At 44.5% G+C, this 22,317-nt stretch overlaps 1 long non-coding RNA gene across 1 annotated transcript; it reads left to right on the forward strand.

Annotated features, from left to right (window-relative positions):
* The first annotated feature begins 10,051 nt into the window (after positions 1–10,051).
* LOC139791382 (uncharacterized) lies at positions 10,052–21,456 on the forward strand. Its single transcript, XR_011723905.1, has 3 exons — positions 10,052–10,320; positions 13,950–19,653; positions 20,609–21,456. It is a non-coding gene; the product is annotated as an uncharacterized lncRNA (long non-coding RNA).
* The last annotated feature ends 861 nt before the right edge of the window (positions 21,457–22,317 follow it).

Below are 22,317 nucleotides of genomic sequence, written 5' to 3' on the forward strand. Positions count from 1 at the left end.
CTCTTGTTACAAATCAGTAATCCAACCTTTTAATACTAAACTCTTTGTAAAGTGCTGCCTCAATACTGGGTTGCACCAGCTGGAAGCTGTGGTGGGCTGGAGCGTAGCAGGCTCCAGGTGATGTCACCTGTCATAGCTCTAAAGGCAAAGAAAGAGAGAACGATCTGGAAGAGCTGAGCTTTAGGTGTTTAGTATCTTCTCAGACATGCCAAAAGATTTAAATGCATGACATAGACATTCAGATTTTTTTTTTTCATTCCAAGGTGAATTCCAATTTATGTGTAGAAATAAAAGCTATCGTGACCATGGCACTCAACTATTGAAGTCAGCAACCAGCCATGCTTTTCTTCTCAAACTGATTTGCAAACTTTTTCAGACAGGAATCAATAGCTCCAAGGTTACAGCCTTCCTGATTTCCAGGGTAGCATCACTGATTTGGAGAAAGTCTCAGTCCTAACAGGATCTACTAAGGAGTTCCACACATGTTGCATGTCTGCTTGCAGTTGCCAGTGTAGCTGCAAGCTCCAAGGCTGGAGCCCAGCTTTCAGCAGAGTTCACCTGATCTGTATCAGGTGATACCATCTGATACCAGGATAAAGCCATCTGACACACCTCCTAAACTTGTGCTAAGCAGTTTGCTCTAAAAATCCAGTATAGGCCAGGTACAGCCAAAATCCTGCCTTTGCAGTCTCTGCCACAACCCTTTTTTATTCTGGGAGTAAGTTCAGAGGCAGCTGCAGAAAGCAGAGCCTTCTGGTGCTGATCTTCTGCAGAGGGTCTTCAGCAGGACACAAGCCCAGCCCCAACACTGAGGTTTGAGACAGACAGCAGCTATCAGAGGCACCTTGGACCAAAGGGAACCAGGTCTGGCCACAGGAGAGGAGAGGGCAGTTGGTCATTAGCTAATGAGCTAACAACAAATGAGCACAGAGGACAGGCTGGGGCTGCTCAGAATGTGGTTTGAACCAAAATGCTCTGCAGAAAAAGCATCCAAAAGCGGATGCGGATGGCTGGGAAATGATCCTGGCCACGTCCAAACCCAACACTGGGGCTCAGCAGCCTCACTTGTTTTTTTAAGTCTCTTAAGACTGAATGTGAAACTTGACTGGAGATGTTTCAAATCCATATATGTATTTTTTTATTTAGCAGCTATTTTTGTCCCTGCCTGTGGCATGGCTGTTTATGAGGGTACGGTAAATAACTGCAGCTTTAGGTGACTCTACCTTTAACTCTCTACTAGCACAGGTGTCTCCTGTTCTAAGACTCCTGTGAAATATTATAATTCCCCCAATGCTTAGTAAAAATGTGCTTTATCTTGATGTCAGTTATTGTGGTGTGGACAAATCCTCCCCCCAGACAGCAGGTGACAGTGAAGCTATCAGGCATGTCTATTCTGAAGGATCTCTTCAAGATTTATTGTAGTCCAAATGAAGTTTTGGGCTTGAAAGGGCTTAAGCCCTCTGCAGCAGCCAGAAATCATAATATAGAGGCAGGTTAAAAAAAAAGAGCTTTCTAAGTGTAGACTGCTTATATTTGCCCTAAACCAGCAAAACTAAGTTTTATAAGCAGCAGTGGGAGGGGTCAGCTGTAGATGGACATTGGGAGATTCCAGGGTGAAGGTATGCAGAACCCCTCCAAACAAAACTGTGGTTCAAAGTACATCTGCAGTGAGACAGGCAGTCTATCAAAAAATGCCTGGGCCTTAAGCCTAAAACGACAAGATGGACAATGAAATCCCTAAGGCCTTTTAAACTATTTTGAAAAATCATAGATTAAACAGAGGAAAGAATCTGAAGCAGGCTTTTAAACTATTTATTAAAACAGTGTATACCTCCTGAATACATCAATCATCGAGAGGCAGAGGCCTGCATGCAACTGAAAGGGTGATGGGGAAGAGAGATGCCATGGGGATTTTATCAGAAAGAGTAGAAGGGGAAGGGGAAAAAAAATGTAATGGCAAATTTGAGAAATATTTACCAAGCTGATCAACATCTCACTGAGAATGGAAGGAGGTAGACTTGAAGTATCTCAGCTCCCAGCTCACAGGGTCTCTGCTGGCTAGAAGATGACATAAGAAAACTCCACCTTCCAGGGCTCAGCATCTAGACAGCAACAAGACACAACTGCCCAGTGTCCTACCTCCCCAGCACTTTGATGCTGCTCTTTGATGAAGGTCACCACCTCACAGTTCACAGGCTGGTCACACCCTGCTGCAGAACTGTCCAGAGGGAAGGACTGGAAGAGGTGCAGTGGGCATCCATGAGCACTAATTTCATGAGAAGTTCATCTATGGAAGAGGAAGAGATACAGACATCCAGCTCCCCACACAGACATGTTTAGAATGATGGGCAGGAGGGACTAAACTGTGTTGGCCACATGGTAGTCACCAAAGCAAAATATCTAAAGAATGACACGGGGGAAAATGCACTCAGTGTCTTCAAAGACAGTGTTTTTAGCAAGATTTTCAGCTTTAAGCATCAATTCCCTTCCCCTAAGCCAATGGTAAATGGGTAAAGCACAGACCATCCCCCTACAGGTATCAATCCATTTTTCCTGAATTCCCACACCTTGCACAGTTCAGTTTGTTCCTCTATCCTTGGAAAGGGCTCAGGGTCCTCACAAAACTCACAGATGCCTCATCCCTCTGTCTTGGTCAATAGCCAAGAATGTGCTGTATTTATTCTTCCCATTTCAAACCAAAGCGACAGAAACTGTTACCACTTACTGGTACCAAATGGATAATTTAAGGAAGGCAGCTTCTCTGGCCTTCCAAGAAAAATGTCACACAAGACACACTTATTCCACCATTTTCTTACATCTGAGGTCTTGCCACATTGTGGCTCTACTACTCTTACACTTCTTAGAGTACAATCACTTCACTCTATATTTTTCATTAACAGCTTTGACTCCCCAACATACACAATGTCTACACCAAGTTATTGGCTTCCTGAAGAGAGTTTTACCCAAGAACTGCTTACACAACCTGTATATGATGCAGATATACAGGCCTAACCATTTTTAACAGTATTACTAACACAATGTCTCGGTGTCCCATAAGGCACACCAGGCAGCTTGGTTTTTCTGCAAGATAAGACTCTCCTCCAAGAGCAGACTTCAGCTCCTATATTTTTCCTTATCTTATTGCTTGAAATCACTGCCTTTCAGGCTCCATCTTCTCAGATCATCCTGTTGTACTGGACTCTGAAGAACTGCAAATGCATACAGTGTTTCCAGGCTTGGTGGGTCTGAAAAGTCATGTTCTCTCACCCTTGGAAACCCTGCAGGCTCAGCAGCAGAAGCCCAGATTTTAGCAGTCCTGGTGACAGCCCTATGAAGCTGTATCGAAGCCTTGAGAAAGACTCTTCTCCCTTAATTAAGAAACCAGAGTTGTTCTGGCTCAACATCAAATGTCACCTTCTAGATTTCATGAAGAGTTGCACACACACCAAAACATGATGAGATGAAGCCTGGCAAGCCACTGATGAACAGTCAGAATATATGCTAGTTATTACCTACTATAACTGAATAATTATTAATTATCTGCCATTCTGCCTTGCCAGAGAATTTCCTTTTCCTGACAGTCTCTTCCCCTTTGAGATTATTAATGACTCTTGCCAACTAATCTCTTCTGTTTTCTCTCTGTTTTATATGAGATTCCCTTCATATCACATACTCTCATAAAATTTTTTAATAAATCCTACAATTACTTTGGAGAAAGGCTTCAGACCATATAAAAAGCTTTACAGAAACATGCTTCAGTTTATAAACTCAGAGTGACTGGACTCACAGTTACAAAATCTCCAGTGATCCTAACCCAGGGGCTTCCTCCTTCCCCTGTCTCCAGCATAGAGGGGGAAACCTCTGTCTTATTTTATGTGCAAGCACCTCTTCCCACCATGGACACCAAGGTCTAGACCCAGTGAGAAAACAAGGCAAGTAGAGAAAGGAGGTGTCTCAGTGCCAGTGTTATTCTCCCTGTAGGGTCCACATCCCTTGTGCAGGCAGGATCAGGTCCCTTGCCACATTAGCAGGCAGGAAAGATGAAAAAATGTCTATGCTTTATCTAGAGCACACATACACATATTTTACTCACACTCCTAGCATTCACTTCTGAGATGAAGTCAGTGATGAAGGCAATAAAGCCAACTTTTTAAAATGCACCCATGTAGTACACACAAACACACAAATACACTTCACAAGAACCATTTAAAAAAAAACCCAAATCCTTTTCATAGGATGAAGACATGCTAGAACGTGACTTTCTTTCTATTTCATTCACTCCGACCCAAAAGCTTTGGCTTAACTAGCAAAAATAATAACAATAATGAGCATTACTTCCTAACCACTGAAGTTTTCTATGCTTACCTAAACAAAACCAGACATCTTTTAAAATAAAGCTCAGCAACTGTATTAGACAAATGCGTGCTTCATGGGAGATTTTACATTTCCTGTCCTTGGTAGATGCATCACCCTGCAACAGAAAAAGGAATTATTGGTTGGAAAACATTCTGAGGGGAAAAAATAAGCAAACAAATAAACAAAGAAAACAAAACACAAAAACAAAAACACAAAATACCAGACAAACAAACAAAAACCAGGAAAAGGAGCAGGCAGCTTTAAATGCCAGCATCTGTCTCAGGAGGAGTTGTTCTCCATCCAGCCACCTCTCCAGTTGGGCTTCATTACGTTTTGAACATCTTGACTTTACCTGACACACAGCTGATTGGACACAATGATGTGCTCAGCTGTCCCCACATGAAACTTCTCATCTACAAAAAAAAGAGCCTATTTTAAGGGAATGGGCTTCTCATTTTTAATTCTTGGATGAAAAATAGCATCCAAAATCTTCTTACAGAGTCAGATGTCCCAGGCCAGACCCAGTTCCAGAGAATTAGACCCTGACTAAGCAGACCCACCTCAGTGTCTGAATTCCAGATCTGAAAATATTTCTTGTGTTGTTAAATTATGCTTAGCTGGAGATTTACAGCCTATATCACCACTTCTTCAACTCCCAGTGGAACACAACTTAAAAAGCACCTAAACACTTCAGACACAGAGGAGAATTTTTTTTCCATGGCCCATTTTTATGGGTTTTTAAGATTTGATCAGCACTGATGCACTCCAAAACTTGTCAACTCAGAGTTGAGTATTCTTTAAGCAACTTGCTGTTTTCTACTGTAGCACAAGCAAGAGCTTCATTTTGCACAAACTGCATATTTATGGCCTCCCTGAAATCAGGGGCTCTTCAGTTCAGTTTGGTTAAGGCAGATAAATTAGTGCATCCCAGGTCAGGTTAAAGGAGTCTGGCTGCAGCACCATTATTCCACACAGTGTGGCTGGGAGGAGCTTTCATCTACTGTTTGTTTAAGGTGTAAGAGGCTGTTTGACTTTAACCAGCCTATCTCATTGAGCTGCATAGTTCTATGCAATGTCTAAAGACTTTGCATCATGTTAGACACTTTGGCAGACACTTCAGCTCCTTTGCTCCATAACAGAACTCTTTTCTTCAGGACAAAATAGCCAAGCTCCCTCAAACCTGATTTATTTAATAGATACATAAAGACCATCTCTTTCCCTTCAACCACCCTCTTTCTCTAGGTTCATGAAACCTTGAAATGACAGCATTGAAATGGCTTGTCACAAGCAGCTGGCTGAAGTTTTATTTGCCATTAGAGGGACTGTCAGTCCCCATGTCCCCCATGAGCACCAAGGTTGCAATAGCACTGCCAAGCTGCTGCTGGTGAGTCCACGAGGGGACTAAGACACCTCCATCCCCTTTAGCTAAGTTCTGCAGGGATTGTGATGCAGGTTCCCATGGCCTTGTTGTGCCAGCACGGTGTTTGCAGAAAAATTCTAGAGAAGCGAAGAGCAAACTCGCTTAATGCATGTGTTTATCATGTTATTGAGTCCCTTTTTAATTCCTATAATGAAGCAGCAACCAACTCTTTGCCATGGGCAGAAGCAAGGAATTTGGAAATCTTCTTCCCAGCTGCATAGCAAAATGCTCTGTGTCATGAGGAAGAAGCAGGCCCCATCAAGAAAAAACAAAAACAAAAACAGATTAACTAATTCCCTCTCTGCTGGGAATGTCATCATTCACGAGGAATACTAATTTTAACCAGTCCCCAAACATTACACTTCGTTTCAGTTCTGTATTCCCTGATTCAGTTCTGTTTTCCCTGAACACTAATAGGAAGGAAAAGAACAAAAAAAAAAAAAGAAAAGAGAAAAATTGGAGGCTGCTCTCAGTTTCGCCTTTGGGAACTAAACCAAAGTAAAATACAAAAAATTACACTAGGGCCCTGGGGAAAGGTGGAGGGCAGAGCAATACACCCAGCAGGGCCCTGTCCAAGGGACAATCCCCCTCCAGCATAGCCCACGTGCTGGCAGCCCCCATGACACCAGGTCTGCCATGGCCAGTGTGGGGAGGTGGCTCGCAGGAACATGGCATCTGTTTTCAGTTAGGCCCCTGAAATGCAGAAACTGTGATCTGGCATCTCACCACAGGCTTTAAAAGTATCCTGGGGTAACAGAGAGAGATAAGGGGGATGTGAGAAAAAAGCAGTGTCATGTTTATTAAAATTTATCTCCGATACTCAGACATGCTTTCAGTTACCTGGCTTGTTGTTGCATTTCCTCATCTCCCTGTTGGATTTCCATGTCGGTGCACAAGTCGAAGACACCGGCTGGATCCTGGGAAGCCAGGGGCTCCTTCACAGAAACCACACAGGGGGCTGAGAAGTTCCTGGCTGCCCAGCCCTGTTGCTGACTGATGAACGTGACCACAACCAGCTCCCTCCCTGACTCCAAGCACAGCACGCCACACACACGAGGCAAAGGCCATCTCCTGCATCCTCCTAAGGAAAAGCACAAGAAGGAAAACTTAAGGCTGAATATTACTATCCCAGTAAACTATGGCTCAAGATATGGCACTGCAAGCTACCACTCTGCCAGCATGCTCAAATGTCACAGGGAAGGGTGATCCCTGGATTCAAGCACAGAAGCACAGCTCTACCTTGATGCATCGGCTGTGGGTCCAGGCAGCCCCCCTGGCAGTGCTGCTGGGTGCAACTGTCCATGAGTTTGTCACATGGAGACAAGAAACTGGAGAAGTTCAGCCACTGCCAATCACTTTTAGCAGTGCCAATAGAAGCCAAAGTGATGTCTTCAGGGGAGCAAGTAGCTCACAAGGTGATACCCACGTGCGGCTCTGGGCAGCAGCTCAGGGAGATCCCACATGAGGCTGGGCACTGCCTCAGGGCTCAGCAGGCTCCAGTGCATGGCAGCGTGCCCAACCCAAAGGGAGAGATGCCCTCTGGGCACAGCGTAGGCATTCAGGGTACAGGAGTCACGGAAGCACTGGACTAGGGGAAATCCCTAAACCTGGAGAGCTTTGAAAAAGCCTATAACCATTTCAAGACAAGAAGGCATTTCTGTGAAACCTCTCCTACAGCTGAACTTCCCTCTCCCAAAAGGAAGGGGAGCAGAGCCCTGCATCTATCAGTTCTTCACAGATTAGAGGATTCACTTGGAACAGGGCAGAACACTCTTCCTGTTGCAAAGAAGGCAGAGCAGTTCTCCAGCCCCCACAACAGTCCCTTGTGCTTCAATGCCAAAAGCCCCCCAGGCCCTACAGATGCTGCCAAAACCTCTGGGGACATGTTTAGCCACCTATCACGAGCTGGAAAACCAAGGCATTGCCTTTGTGGCCAGGGGATGTGCCAACCACTTCCTGAGCCTGCATCCAATTTCAGATTTGTACATTCCTCCCAGCCATCCCCAGCCCCCAGCAGCTCAGCTGTGCCATGATGTGCCACGCTCTGCCATGCTCCTCCTGCCATGGTTTGTCTCCTCCAGGTGCCTCTCTTAGCACACAGCTCCACTGAGCAGCTTGAGTCTGACTCAGCTCATCAAGCACTTGCCTGTCAATTAAAACAGAGGTGGAGGACAGAGCTGAGCTCCAACCTTTCACATAATAGCCCAGCAGTTAGAGCATTGCTCTCCTCAGAGGGTGTCAAACCTCTGCCTGGAGCCATGTCTTTCAGCTATAACCATTTTTCTACAGAGATAAGTGCTGGCTAAGGAGAGGCACGCCACTCCTCCTCCTGCTTCTCCCATTTTGCACAAGTTTTTAAAGGCAGCAGTCTCCTCATCCACCCAATCTCTTGAGCATAGTGAAGGATGATACTTCTCCCCCTCACTCCTGCCTCCACAGAGTGGTTTATAGACCAGTTATTTGGCAGTCACAGGAAGGACTTGGCTTGAGGATCCTCTCAGGCAGAGAGAAGACCCAAATCCCTGCCTTACACCTCCCAAGCAAGTCTCAAGGTAAGGAGCTACTGAATAAGAATGATGGCAACCAAACATTTTAATACACTTCTTTCTGCAAACTCTCAGTTCCCTTCCTAGACTAGTAAGGGAGACCAGGATAACTACCTGAGATGTTTGGCCTCTCCAAACCTGCAGCTGGGAAGAGAAGTCTCAGCATTTGATGCTGAACCACGCACAGTCTTGTCTGGGAGAATCACCTTATAGCAAGCTACTCCGCTAGCACTGCCCCCAAACTTAAAGCATCTCAGGAAAATTGCTTGTAAAAACTACAAGAATTACAGGTATGGTTGAAGTTTTCAAGGAAACATACTGTTCAGATAGCATTTGGATATTTTTGTGGATGTGGGTGTCATTATCTGGAAGTTATAGACTCAAAGTACAGAAAGGTAAGCGCTGCTCTAACATGATGCTGTGCTTGAGCTCATAAGACCTTCTGAGCAGTAATGCCCCATGCTAAGGCAGCCCCAGCATGAAGCTGGTTTGTAGCCAACCATCATGGGGAGCAGCACCTGGCTGTTAGCAGCCACCCCTCACATTCTTTCCTGTGGCTCTGCAGCTTTATGCAATGCTCAGGAGCTCTCCTTATCCTCCAGTCCTCTTCACACTCCACAGAAACATGATTCACAGCTTGCTACAAGGGAACAGAGCAGAGCGTAGGGGAAGACACAGTAATCAGTGTTTTCTCCTCTTCATTTCAGATCTTTCCCCAAGATGGAACTTAGTCCAGTGTTAGTAACACAGCTATGCTACAATCTACATGGACTAGGCATAAGCTGAGGTGAAATGCAGAGTCTCACTGTAACCCCAGCTATGCCATGCAGCTACCAGATTGCAGCAGAGTCTCTCCCTGCCCTGTCCAAACAGGGACAATTTCATTGCATGACAGCACAGGCCACAAACACAAAACTCTCACTACAATAGGTCGCTCTTTCTCATGTACTATGTCTGCAATGTTCTATCTACCCTGCCATTGCCAGAGGCAACCAGATTAGGACAGGGGACTCTGCAGCAGTGAAAACAAGCCAAAATGTCAAGGAGCAGATGAATGGCTACCGCCTACCACTGCTCAGGTTCCCATTTTCATTGGCTTGGCATGCTCTTTAATGTCATGTAAAGCTGAGTTAACTGAGCCGTGAGGCTGCTGATACTATTCTGGCTGCAGCTGCAAGAGCATGAGCCAAGAAAACAGCCTTCCTGGGAAGAGCAGTGGGATTGTCACGCTAGGAAAAAAACTGATGCTTCTGAACCACAAAACCACTTGGTTCCTATTTCATTTCTCCAGAAGGTCAATATTTGACAGTGAAATCAACTGCTGGATTGCCAAAACCAGTGTGACCCAGCCACTGGACAGCAGCACTTAAGCCTGCCATATTAGACACCCTGGATATCTAGGGGTTGCAAACATCAAGCTTTTTTGCTTTTAGCCATGAGTGTTCACTGAACAGCACACCCAGCTGATGCACAGCTGCACCACCCCTCTGATTGCCAGCTCACATGCAGATCACACCCTCAGCCTTGGTCCCTCCACACTGCTCAGCCTCGTCACCCTTCATCTGACAGAGCCAAGTAGGGCCAGTGGTGCTGGAGGAGCCAGCACATGCTCCCAGTCTGCTACAGCCAAAGGTGGTGACAGTAAAGCTTTGCCAGGTGGCTATTTTTAAAAAAAAGCCTGCTATATGTGTCTGTGGAAAAGCTCCATCATAAACAGAGCCATCCTGACACGAGCGAGCTGGAGCACCTGCTGCAGCATCCGGCTGTGCTGAGAGAGTGACACTGCTCTGATTATGCTGACACAGAGCAACAAACTCCTCTGTGCTCTCAGGGCTTATCTAGAAAAGGTGCTTACAGGGATTAGGGTCTCATTCTTGTCATTAAAGTCAAACAAGCTCTGCCCTTGACTTCAGGGGCTTGGGAGGTCATGTTGGGCCAAGGACAGGCTGCAAGGCTTTGGACTGTGACCCTCGATACAGAATGAGTGGTGCTCACGTGGTAAGTGCAGCTGTGTAAATTGGTGCTTGTGAAACACAGGGACAGGTCTTATAAAATGAAAAGACATTATAACAAGATCTGCCTTCCAGCATGCCTTAAATAATTCTGAAAAGTTAATGTGTTTTAAAAGATACACAGAATCTGTAGATTTACACATACTAGTTAAGAATTGTACATAAATACACTGAATACATTGACAGAAATAGGATTGAGTTAAAAGTTTCAAGGGATTGCAAAGATTTTCACTGCTGCTGCTGCTGTGTTTGCAGTTGGGGACTGCTTTGCTTTTGGTAGCTGATAAAATTCCAGGGAAGCTGATACAGGAAGATAGCTTCACTATTTTGGGAAGAGAAATTGTGAAAGGAGATCAGTCAGTGACAGGTATAGATGAATTGCTTGGCAGTCTTCTTTACATGACGAGTGGAAATCAGATACATCAGCAGCTTTTTTTAATAAGTTTAGGGCTATCAAGGACTCACTATGGGTTTTCTTATATACTTTCACTTACCAGTACTTAAAATTCCCTCTATCTAATTCTGGGGTGAGGTAAACTTCTGCAGTTTGTGGAGACAACTATCATACGTAGAGAACTCTTACAAGGAGTAGCTGGCTGTCTCACCAAAGCCAGAGGTCCCAATTAATGTGTTTTGTGTAAAACTAGGAAGCAGCTGGTTTGGGTTTCAGAAAGGTTACCACAACAAAGCTGCAATGGAAGGAGCAAGCAGAAACACTCATCCAGTCTGAGCACCCTTTATCCAGATCACTGCACACACTGTTCCCAAGACAGGCCTGTCCAGAAACCAACTTTGGCAGCTGCTGTGTCAAGCGTCAAAGAAGGGATTGTGCACACAGCGTAACCTAATCAGAGGCTGAAATTAGCTACATAGTGTAGAAGAACTCACATATGTTGCTGTTAATCTACCTGAACCACAAAAATGAATTTGCCAAACTGCCAACTAGGCTTACATTAGCCTTTCCAGCCCCTTTTCTTCGATAAGGGGTTCACATGCCACTGGAGTCACGCAGAGACAGGGAGATGGCCCTCAGCTGGGCGAAGCGCCATCAGCCTTCAGGAGTCTTCCTCAGTGTGATGGTCAAGAAATTGTGCAGAACCTCAGGATAGGTTCTTCTTCTCCTTTTCTCATTTTTCAGTTAGTCAGCAGTGCCAGTGGAGTAGAATTCCCTCTCCTCACCAACTGGGAATTTATATTATTGCAGCACAAGTGACCGGTCAGCAGGGATGTTCATCAGTGCTTTCTGTGCTACCCGCCCTTCAAGCTTGGGGTGCAGTGAGCTGGACAGGAGATGAAGGGATGGAAGAAGATGTGGTCACACCACAGCAGTTTTTAACAGGTGTCCACATTGTCCAGACACTGCAAATAAGGTCAGTCTGCACGATACCATGTTATACTGAGTTATAACCACCCTTCCACGTACCTGTCACCAAACAGACCTTGCCTACAGAAAAAGAACTGGACCCACTGTGAACATAAAAAATGTGCATGGGCTTGCAGAAGATGTGATTAGATTACAACTTCAGCTGGTACAAATATTAGTCAAGGAGTCTTTAAGAGATAAAAAACCCCATGAAGTTGCTACATCTAATTAGGCACGCTGTAAGAAGTGTCTGGGTGAACCCAGAACAGGCTTGGGTACCACTAAAGAACCAGCAGTACAAACACTACTGGTTCCTCAGTAGTGCAAACACTACTGGTTTGTCATCTCTGCAACTTGAGCAACTGCTATTTTTTTCTGCTTAATTTTCAGAAGTCACACTCTCATTGCCTAGAATTTCAGGTAGTTTTCTTAAATTACAGATGGACAAATTGCCCTCATGGTGTTAGCTAATAGGCAATCTTTTGTGAGGTCTAGAGACCTCACCAGAAGGGACTATTTACACTAATCTCACAGTGGAATTTTTGAATTGGTTTGTGTGGAAAAGAAAATTAGTATTTGTACTCTGTGGAGTAGAGAATATACATGCAACCTTAAACATTAGAAGTCTTGATAACTTAGAAAATTGAAAGGTAAGATTGAAGCTTCAGTTATCTGAAGAAGTGCCTGGGCCTTCCCAGTCTGTTTTAGGGGAGAGCCAAGGAGCACGCTGTTAGCTCTCCCTCCTATTCAGTTTACAATAGATAATAAATAAATAAATAAATAAATAAGTATTTTATTGAGCTGAGGCACAACTTTCTGCTCTCAGGAGGGCTCCATGCTTCTTCCCAGCCACATGCAGGGATACCAGTGCTTCAGGGCCCTTCTTGGAAGAGCGGAGGTTGAAAGTGGGAATCGAGGGAAAAAAAAAATGCAATTTTGTCTAAACAGAAGAGGCAGTGCCTGAGGAGCTGGCCAGGTAGATATCTGGGAGTTGGTGAAGCAGGCAGCAGAACAGTGCCCTGGAGAGGGGTGAGGGAAAGATCCAGGTTTTGGAGATCCTAAGGCCTGTGCTTTCCTGGGCTGCCAGCAGGCAGGCTCATCCCCTAGTGTGACAGTATGAGGATGCAGACAACCCATACTGAAGCATTAGCATGGTAATGGCTCTCAAGAAGGATTAGGCAAAAAAACTTTTTCCCCCTTTTTGACTGAAAATAGTATATTGGTTTTATGCCTTTCAGAGCTGCTTTCCTTCCTTGCAGCAGCAGTTCATCCAGAGAAAAATTCAAAAAATAAACATTCAGTAGTTTTGACCACAGAAAAAAATACTGTTTGACAGAAAAATGACAAAAAATGCCAAGTTTTTCCTTAGCACGGCTTTCCCTCCCTACCACCTCTCCCACCAACAATGGAAATTACTGGCTCCAGTTTGAACAACTTACGAAAATCACACAGGCTGTGGCCACAGACACATCCTGAGGTTTGCATCACTGCCTGCACAAGGCCAGTGTGGCTGAATCAGCTTTCCAGGGGATGGGGCTGCAGCCAGCCCCTGTGTGCACCCTTGGAGGAAATACAGCCCCAGCCTTGTTCCTCTTGCTGCTTCCCTGGGGCAGGCTGGTGGCAGCCTACAGGATGAGCTTCCAGCCTCCTCCAGTTTACCCAGAAAACCCTGGAATGGTCCTGTCAAGCAGAGAAAGCAGAGCACTATTTAATTCAGTTATATGTTGGGAGAGCTAATTCCAGGGCTGGTCCCTGCACTGCTGCCCTCCCATCTGCATAGCAGAGGAAAAACAGTTTTTCAGAACAGAGGAATGGAACTTAACCAAAAAACAAAAAAAGGGGGGGAGGGGGAAGCAAACAAACAAGCAAACAAAAAAACCCACTAAAATCTAAGAAAATGCATTCCTGTCGACCTCAAGAGTGAAATAATATTAATGACTTCCTTAAAGGTTCTTCATGCCAGAGTCTGCTTTGTCCCTCTAACTTGAAACTATGAAAATGAGACACATAAAGATTAATATAAGGCTTTGGCTTGCAAATCTATAATTTCCCCATGCAAGGGCTCTCTCCTGTCTGCAGGATATAAGAAAGCATCTTCAACTTTTAAAGATATTTTTATATCATTCATCACTGACATACATTAATTTAGGTGTTTTCCCCACATTCAGTGCAAATCAATCAGGGAAATAGTGTCTGAGGCATCAGTCACATGTGAAAAATTGAATTACATTCTTCTATTTTGACCCTCACAGGCAAACACGGTGCCTGCAGCCCCTCTCTGGGAATGCCCTCTGTCCACTCCAGCAGCACTGTTTATTACTCCAGCATCTGCAAGGGCCTCTCAAGGAGCACATGGCCAAGGGAGCACCCAAGTACTGCCAGTCCCAATGAAGAGCAAAGGACAAGGTAAAAGGATGAGCCAGGCACTGCCTTTCCCTGCTGCAGAAGGTCCTTCCTTCCAGCTGCTTCACAGCTGGGCTTTATTAATCCATTGTTTCTACAGAGTCTGAGCAAATGATCTTTTGCTCTCAAGGCAAGGCACTGAGGTTTTTATCAGCTGTCAAGGGAGGACTTGGACTAGGGACACCCAGTCTTGTCTGAACTGGAGAAGAGGGAGGGCTGTAGTGGACAACAACCACATTGCCTTGCACAGCAGGCTATGTTGCACCAGACAGGTCTCGTGGGAGACCAAATTCCCCACGAAATCTGCACCTGCTCGTAGTATCCCTCCACGTTAACCGCATCATGGTGGGGGGAGATGCAAAAGTCCCAGCCTCTGAGAGACCCTACCCCTGGTTGGGACACAAAGCTTCTGAGCAGTGAGAGGCAACAGCTTCTTGTAGACACTCCCTGCAGAGCATTTCCTGGGGGTCTCTCTCTCCTTAGGAAAGGAGCTGGCAGTAACAGTGTCTGACTTCCCTGAACCTGCCCAGCCAGCTGTCCCCCCTCCTCCTTGCACAAGATGCTGGTGTTGGAGGCAGCCAGGGCCGTGCAGCCGGGCTGGGAGCACCAATTACATTTGCAGGGTGATGGCAAAAGGGGACCTATGGGAAAAGGAAACTGGCACCAGTATAAACACACCACTGAGAGAAAGAGCTTCCCCAGGGTCACAGATACATATTGCAATGGTTTGGGACATGTAATTTCCTTGCAACATAATATTTAATTGTATCACATTAACATTCCTGTGCTGTAGTAAAATGTGCTATTGTAGCATGTTTTGACATGAGTTCTAGTTTTTGGCCAAGAGCCGATTTTCACTGTTAGTGCCATGGTGTGGCTGCTTGCAGTAACTACATTTCGGATACGCCTTGCTCAGAAAGGGGAATTCGAACTCTTGTTTGGAAACAAAAAGCTTTCGACACACAGGCTGCAGGACTCAGGAAACCCACACTCTGGTGGTATGGGGGAACTGGACTTTTTCCCTCCCTATCCCTATGGTGTATGAGGTTACAGAGATGGTGGTGGCAGGAGAAAGGAGGAGGCCCAGGGTGGTGCCGTACTTGGGAAATCTTCCTGATGAACCACACAGCAGTTGCGTTGATGCTGATTTTTCTTTTGTTGTTTTTCTTGCTGGCTAAAAAGTTTCTTAAGGAAGTAATTTATGTGAAAACAAAATAAATGAGAGTGCTAAGTGAAATCACCAAGGCAGAGCTACACGTGACTCTACTTATACAGTCATCCAGATTCATGGAGTAGACCCAAGAACCTTGGAGGGTTTCTGGATGTTCTTGTAGAAGAGCAGCAGCAGCTGCAGCAGAACAGGAGTGGCTCACCTCTTAAGCACATAGTGGAAGAGGGATCAGCCTTGACAGGGAGTACAGGCACATCCACCCCTTTGCTCCCTGTGGCTTTAGGGACATCTCTCTGTTCTTTGTCATCCAATCTCCTTTCTTTAACCCAAACTGTGCAGTGCAGGGAGCTGCCAGCCCCAGCCTGGTGAACCATTGTAACAAAGGCCATGGCTGGCAGTGCTTTCTTTCAGCTTTGCAAAACTTTTTTCTTCTTCAGCTATTCCTTGCAAGGCACCAATCTCAAATCTGGTAAGAATGGTGAAAGTAGGACCAGACTCTGCTTTACTAGCGTATTCCTGCCACTCCTGCACCCATTTCCAAAGCCTGGCAAACCCTGGGGAGGTCATCCTGCAGCAGATGTTTAAGGAAAGAAGTCTTAGCCCACCAAAAGGAATGGGTGACCAAGACACAGAAGCAAGGTCCCCCCTGCCCACCCATGGCTTGGCTGTGACCAGAAATTTGCCTGTCCATGCAGAGCATGGGGCGGAAGTGGAAGAGCTGACTCCTAAAGTCTGGGCAGTGTCCAAGTTGAGGCAAGGACAAATGTCACAGACCTTCACAGTATTCCAAGAACTAAAATCCCTCAGCTCCCTTCCACTCACTGGAGAAATGGCTTGAAACCTGTTCTCTTCCCATCCTCCCCCCAGAGGAAAAAAAAAAAAGCATCAATCTCCATGCAACTGTATTTGTTCTGCGTATTCCTTATTTTATATTTTGTGAACCAATGCCAACTTTCAGTCATTGAATCCAGACACTTGTGTTAACAATGGATGATTACATTTTCCATCTGAATGTTTTCCCACAAGCACAACCATTAACTCTCAGTACTCCTTTTTACAAGTAATAGTGTTGTAATGTGTAGCAAGGTGAAATATTTAACTGATGCAGATGAGCCTGCTTCACTGGAACCAACAGAGCCACACCAGTTCACACCACCAGAGGCCTTGGTTCACAACTGTTTCCCTGTTCTTGGGCAGCCAAGATACCATGTTTGGGCCAATAGGATTTATGACCATTTTAAATAGAGGCAACTTTATCATGCACTTCTGTAAACTACTGTGCTATTGGACTGCAGGCAGCTGAGTACTTTTCCACTCTTTTTAGCTATTGCTATCAGAAATCATGGGTTAGTCGATAACCACATTCCTCTGAGATGAGTTTGCCAGCGCACTGAAGGAGATCTGTTCACACTGGGAGGCATTGTTTCCCAGGCTATTCCAAACAATACAGAAAACACTGTGTTCTCATTTGAGTACTATGAAGAAAGAGCTCAGTAGATGGGTTTTTAAAGAACTAGCATATGAAATCCTATAAACTATATTCTTTAAATAAAGAAAAACCTTCTATGTAGAACTAAATCATGATTCACTCATGGACTATATCCAGCATTAAAAATATGGATGAGCTTTGGCTGGGCTTTCTAAGCAACAGAAATAAATACTGCATTCCCAGGAAAAAAATTAAAAAAAAGAAAAAAAACCAAAAAAACCCACAGAGATTGCACTAGTATTTGAGGCCACTCAAAAATGTAAAGACAAATTCATTTAAATTGAGCGGGATCAAAACATTTGGGACAAGACCTTGCTCTGAGTTAACTCTTGATTCAGCGATCTAGCTCCTGAGGAGATGTTAATCTCTCCATATTGCTCTGGATGAGTTTTGCCAACCAGGTCAGAGGTGGTATTTCAGACACTGGCTCAGTATGGACTCTTTAAATAGCAGCAGAGTGCATGTGCCTCTACACAGCACTTGCTGTGAGGAGCAGTGCCAATACACACTGGGGTCTGAGGTGGCCCTGCAACCCAGCAGTGTCCTGGTGGAAAGCAAAGCAGGCAGGCTCACCTGTTTGTCATTCCAAGCCAGACAGGAAAAAGTGGGAAGACTCTTTATTGCTCAAATTAGAAATCAATGGGCTGCATTTACATGGGTTTTGCCCTTAATTATACCATTGGTCCAACAGGGTACCTCAGTCTTCGGATCTCTTTCCTATTGTCCAGAGTCACTCAGAGCACACACTTGGTTTTGCATTGTTTGTTTTCAGCTCCTCCCTTACCTACTGAAACTAACAGATTTCTTTTACCTTTAAAGGCAGCTGGATCCAGCCAGAAAAAAAAAAAAAAAAAAAAAAATGCAGTAATTTTCCCAGTAAGAGTTTAGCACAGTCCAACAATGAAACAAGCTTTTAATGAGGCACAGCAGAAAGAACATGTAAAACAAAGATAATTATTTTCCATAGTGAAAGCTTGAACTGTTTCACCTACAGAACTTAAATCCTTCAGAAACAGGAGGATTTAAAACTCCAGCTACATTTCTATTCTCTCATTCCCTTCCTTTAACCCACCCTCCCCATCCCCCCACATGCAAGCCATCCCAGAGAGGTCCATAGGAGGTGAATAGACAGATTATCTTCACCGGACTGTAGTGGGCTCTGCTGCCTGGCATAGCTTGGCTTATCATGTTCCTGTTATTCTTGGGGGATTCTGTGTCCGAAAGAGCAATTCCAAACTGAGATATCTGCGTCACAGTCGCTGCCAAGGAAAGTCTCCAGGCTGGATCACAGCCAAAGTTAATGCTGCAGTTTTAAAGGGGCAATTTCAGTTCAGAGTTTTTTGTTGCCTCTGGTTCTTAAATCTAGTATATTTTGCTTTGCACAACTGTATGAATCCGCATTCATGCCACACCAAAAGGACGGAGAAGACATAAATGCTGGAGAAGAAAAGGAAACCTGGCAGTAAAATAGCAGGTCTATTTTGAAGGAGCTAAAACTCTCTCAGACATTCCTCCCTATATGTTTTTTTCAACAGAACCTGGTCCAAGAACAGACGTAGCAGTAATATCAACCAGCATTATAGTTGCTGTGACCCAAATCACAAGTGAACACATATAGTTACAGCACTGTCAGTTTTCTTTCTGGATTCACAGAGCTCAGGCAGGTAAAAATGGCCTCATGCAGTTTTATTCACAAGTGAGAAGAGAGGCAGTGGGGGAGAGTATACGTATTAAGAGGAGACAAATCAAGGTACAGCAATTCTCCAGACTAAGAATTGTTTTAAGTTTTCAAACAGAGGTTTGAAAAATTTCAATGGGCCTTTGGTTGGGCCCCATGCCAGAAATAAGCAGAAAATACTCAATAAATTCCTACAACGTGTCAGTCTAGGTTTTATGTAAAGTGTTTTGGGTATTTTTTTAAAAACACAGAAGAGCAGAAGAATGAGAAATATTACGCATTAAAAAAAAAGGATTTACATTTTTCTCTGAGGCTCATTCAAGGTGGACAGACTAGAAACACGCTGGAAAAAGTTTAGAGAGATACTAGATCAATCAAAGGGCTCATCTAGGATAAGAAACTAAAATATCTTCATTACTACTGCTTAGAGAAGAAATGGTTGCTGGAAAGGAGATAGAAGAGACAATAACAACAACAACAAAAGAGACTGGTCTTGAATCATGAGCCTGAAATGGACACAGTACATCACTTACAATCCGTTCTCATTACACTCCTGAACAAAAATATTACTCTAGATAAAATTCAGCAGTTAACCACCACTCCTCAAAGCTAGTGCAGAGTCCTTCCAGTGCTTTTGGAAGGTGCTTACAGCCTGGACCACTCACCCCAGTGTGCCACACAGAGTCCCTGATCCCTGTTTGGTAGGATAAATTTCAGGAGAGGAGCTCTTTTGACTCCAGCCACAAGGAGAAGGACATTTTAATCTGTTTTAGCTTCTTGACAAGTAAATATGAGTCAGTTCCTTAACATACCAGCAGATATTAAATGGCAGCCAGAGCCTGCTAGAGACCGGGACTTCTGCTTCTCGTCAGAGTTGAGCCAAGTAGAGCTGAGCAGTTGCCAAAAGTAAAAGTCCCTGCACTACTTCTTTCACTGGCTCTGTTACTCATCTACTCTGCAAATATAGGACAGCTAAACCCTAAGAAAATGGAAATAAGCTAGGTTTTGTTGTTGTGGTTCTTCTAGACTCCCTGAAGATGCCCAAATGAGTGAGGGAAGCAATGAGAGTGCATGGTCAGAAGAAAAGCCACCAGCTAGATGCAGCCTCATCCATTTTTTGTTGTTTGGCTTCCTAATCCAGCAAAAAGAAGACTACCTATACAGTTGGCCACACAAACACTAGTGCCAGTACAGAGAAGACTGAGAAAATTACAGGTGGGTGCAGGAAACAAAACCACAACCTTTGGGGAAAAAAATAGCGCTTTACACCAGACTGTGGGGCTGCGGCCACATACTGATTCCTAAGGTGACTTTGGTCAGTAGCTCAGGAGACAAGGAGATACAGACAGCTCCAAAAAGGGAGAAAACAAAACAAAAAACATGTTTACTCCTGCTTACACTGGGGAGCTATTCCCTACAATACTTCCCTTAATACCCAGGAGCAGTCAGCACTGCAACAGTGCAGCTCTTCACGTGTCAGTGGCCACTGAAATGTCCGGGGTCAACCAGGGCAAGGAAGCACAGGCTGAGCTGGGAGCCCCATGGCCAAGCTGGAGACTACAGATGTGCCCATGATCTGCTGGGGCCAGGGGAGCAGGGACTCACCAGGCACTCACAGGGTGTTGCACGTAGCACTTGAGCTTTGCAGGACACAAGAGCAGGAAAAAAAATCACTGCAGCTGATTTCCTCACAATCTCACAATAGTCTAGGTAGAGCAGCACTGCAGTAGAAAAAGAGCTTAGAAATTTTTCATACTGAAGGTCATAGCAAAAGCTACTCTGAATCAACATCTTTAGGTGATAAGGAACTCTGTTCAGAGGATCAAAGTCCCTTCATTTCCTCTTTGCACCACTGAAAGGATCAGCTGGTACTTTGCAGTCATACAGGTGGCCTGACAACGATGAAGTGTTCATCCCAAGATGACATGCAGTTGGAATAAGAAAAATATACTGGTAATCCCTGCACAATCTAGACTTATTTATAATGCAAACAAAGATCCTGTTTTCTTTCTTAATCTATACTAAAACTGCAGCTGAGACTAAGGAAGTCTAGTCACTAATGAGTCTAAACCACAGGGGATGGGAAAGGACTTTAAACAGAATTCATATTTTGAAGTCCAAATTATATGATATCTCTAAAACACAAACAACTTTTTTTTTTTCTTTTTAGCTCTGCTTTGATTTATGTCCAGCCAAATCTATTAGGCCCAAGTTTTGGAGAGTCTTGGAGAGTTTACAGGAGTCTGAACCAAGAAGCTGGAGCACCTCACCAGCAGAGGAACAGCTGAATAGCTCAGGCAGGTCTTGACAGCACCAGTAAAAGAGAGGGAGGAGGCAGGACATCCTTTATTAGCAACCTTGGAAGATGCTCACCTAACAAACCACCAGCATTGCACTGACTGAACCACAAATGCACATTCCCTGCAACCCACGCGGGCTCTCAGAACTAGCACACAGCTGGGAGCTGAATTGCCACAAAACGCCGTCTGGCCAGGTACGGCGGCAAGAAAAAAGCCTTCCATCTAAGCACTGCTGCCCTCCAGCAGGCATGGGTTCCTCTCCAAAGTTAAAAAGCAACCTTTCAATTCTTATAACGTATCAGGAAAAGACCCCTTACAGGCAAGGTAGGTGTTAATTTTAGCCAGAAATTAATCTTGGCTGATGCACATGGGGCCACTGGCACCTGCAGGGAATTTCTCCCAGCAAAGAAGGGAAAAGGTTGTTTTCATGGAGTAAATCCCACATCCCAGACTGATCTTGTCAGTAACTCTGGGGAGTAACTCTGGCTCTGGGGAGTCAGCTAGATTTTAGAACCAGCTTTTTAAAAGGGTAAATGTTTGTTATTAAAAAAGAAGAGTTAAATATTTTCAACCACCTGTAATGCTTTGGTAAGTTTCCAGGAACTTCCCCCTCATTCCAAGATTGAAAATAAAAAACAGACCCAAAAGATAGCTTTTGCTGCAGTAGAGTATGTTGAGTGCTTGCTTTCCTAGCCTACATGAACCCCAGCCCAGGAGGGTGTTTTCTAATGTTTCCCTGTGTAAGGAGTCAAGAAAGTCTTATGCAGAGGCTAGAGAAAAAAAAAAAGGCACTCTGGGGTCTCAGAACTATTGCACTAGTTGCTGTTTGAATGGTGGAAAGTATGTCTGGAGAGACTGACACAAGGAAACATGTTTCTTACTGTGTTTAATGCAGTCTTTTTTTATTAAATCAGAGCCCTCTCATGCATCAGCTTCCAACTTGACCAAAAGCCCATTTTGGTTTTCAGTTTCTCACTGCAACCTACATCACCATACCTCTTGTTAGTCATACTGAATCTGCTCTTGCGTGCTAGTAGGTTTGGGGTAATCTTTTTCTTTTTTTCTTTTTTTCTTTTTTTTTTTTTTTTTTTTTTTAATGATAATTAGATACACTGCATCAAATGGGGTCAGAACTGCCAAACCAGCCCTGGTGTCTCCAGAGAAAACAGAGGTAGAAAGGATTTAGCAAGCCCCTACTTTTGGTCCTTTTTTACTTTGCAACTAACCATGGCATATGAATACAGATTAGGCCTTGGCAACTACCCATTCATTATTAACAAATTAACAGCTTCATAATTCCCCCTTTTCTTTTGCTCCATCTGCACAGACACATACACACGCATGCCTGGCGACTTGGTCTATTTTCATCTTGACAAATCCTTCCTCCTGATCGCCCCCATTTTCAACAGCACAACAGGGGGTCAACTAAGAAAGCTTTGCCAGGCCTACCAAACAGATTAATTTAACTTGTTTCCAGTTCAGTCCAGATCTTTGTGAGGAAATACACAACAGCTACAGAAAACATCTGTTTTCCACAAGACCTCTAGGCCTCTGGTGTTGAGTGAAAATGTGTCCAAAA

This window comes from Heliangelus exortis, chromosome 1, assembly GCF_036169615.1.
Source record: "Heliangelus exortis chromosome 1, bHelExo1.hap1, whole genome shotgun sequence".
Classification (NCBI taxonomy): domain Eukaryota; kingdom Metazoa; phylum Chordata; class Aves; order Apodiformes; family Trochilidae; genus Heliangelus; species Heliangelus exortis.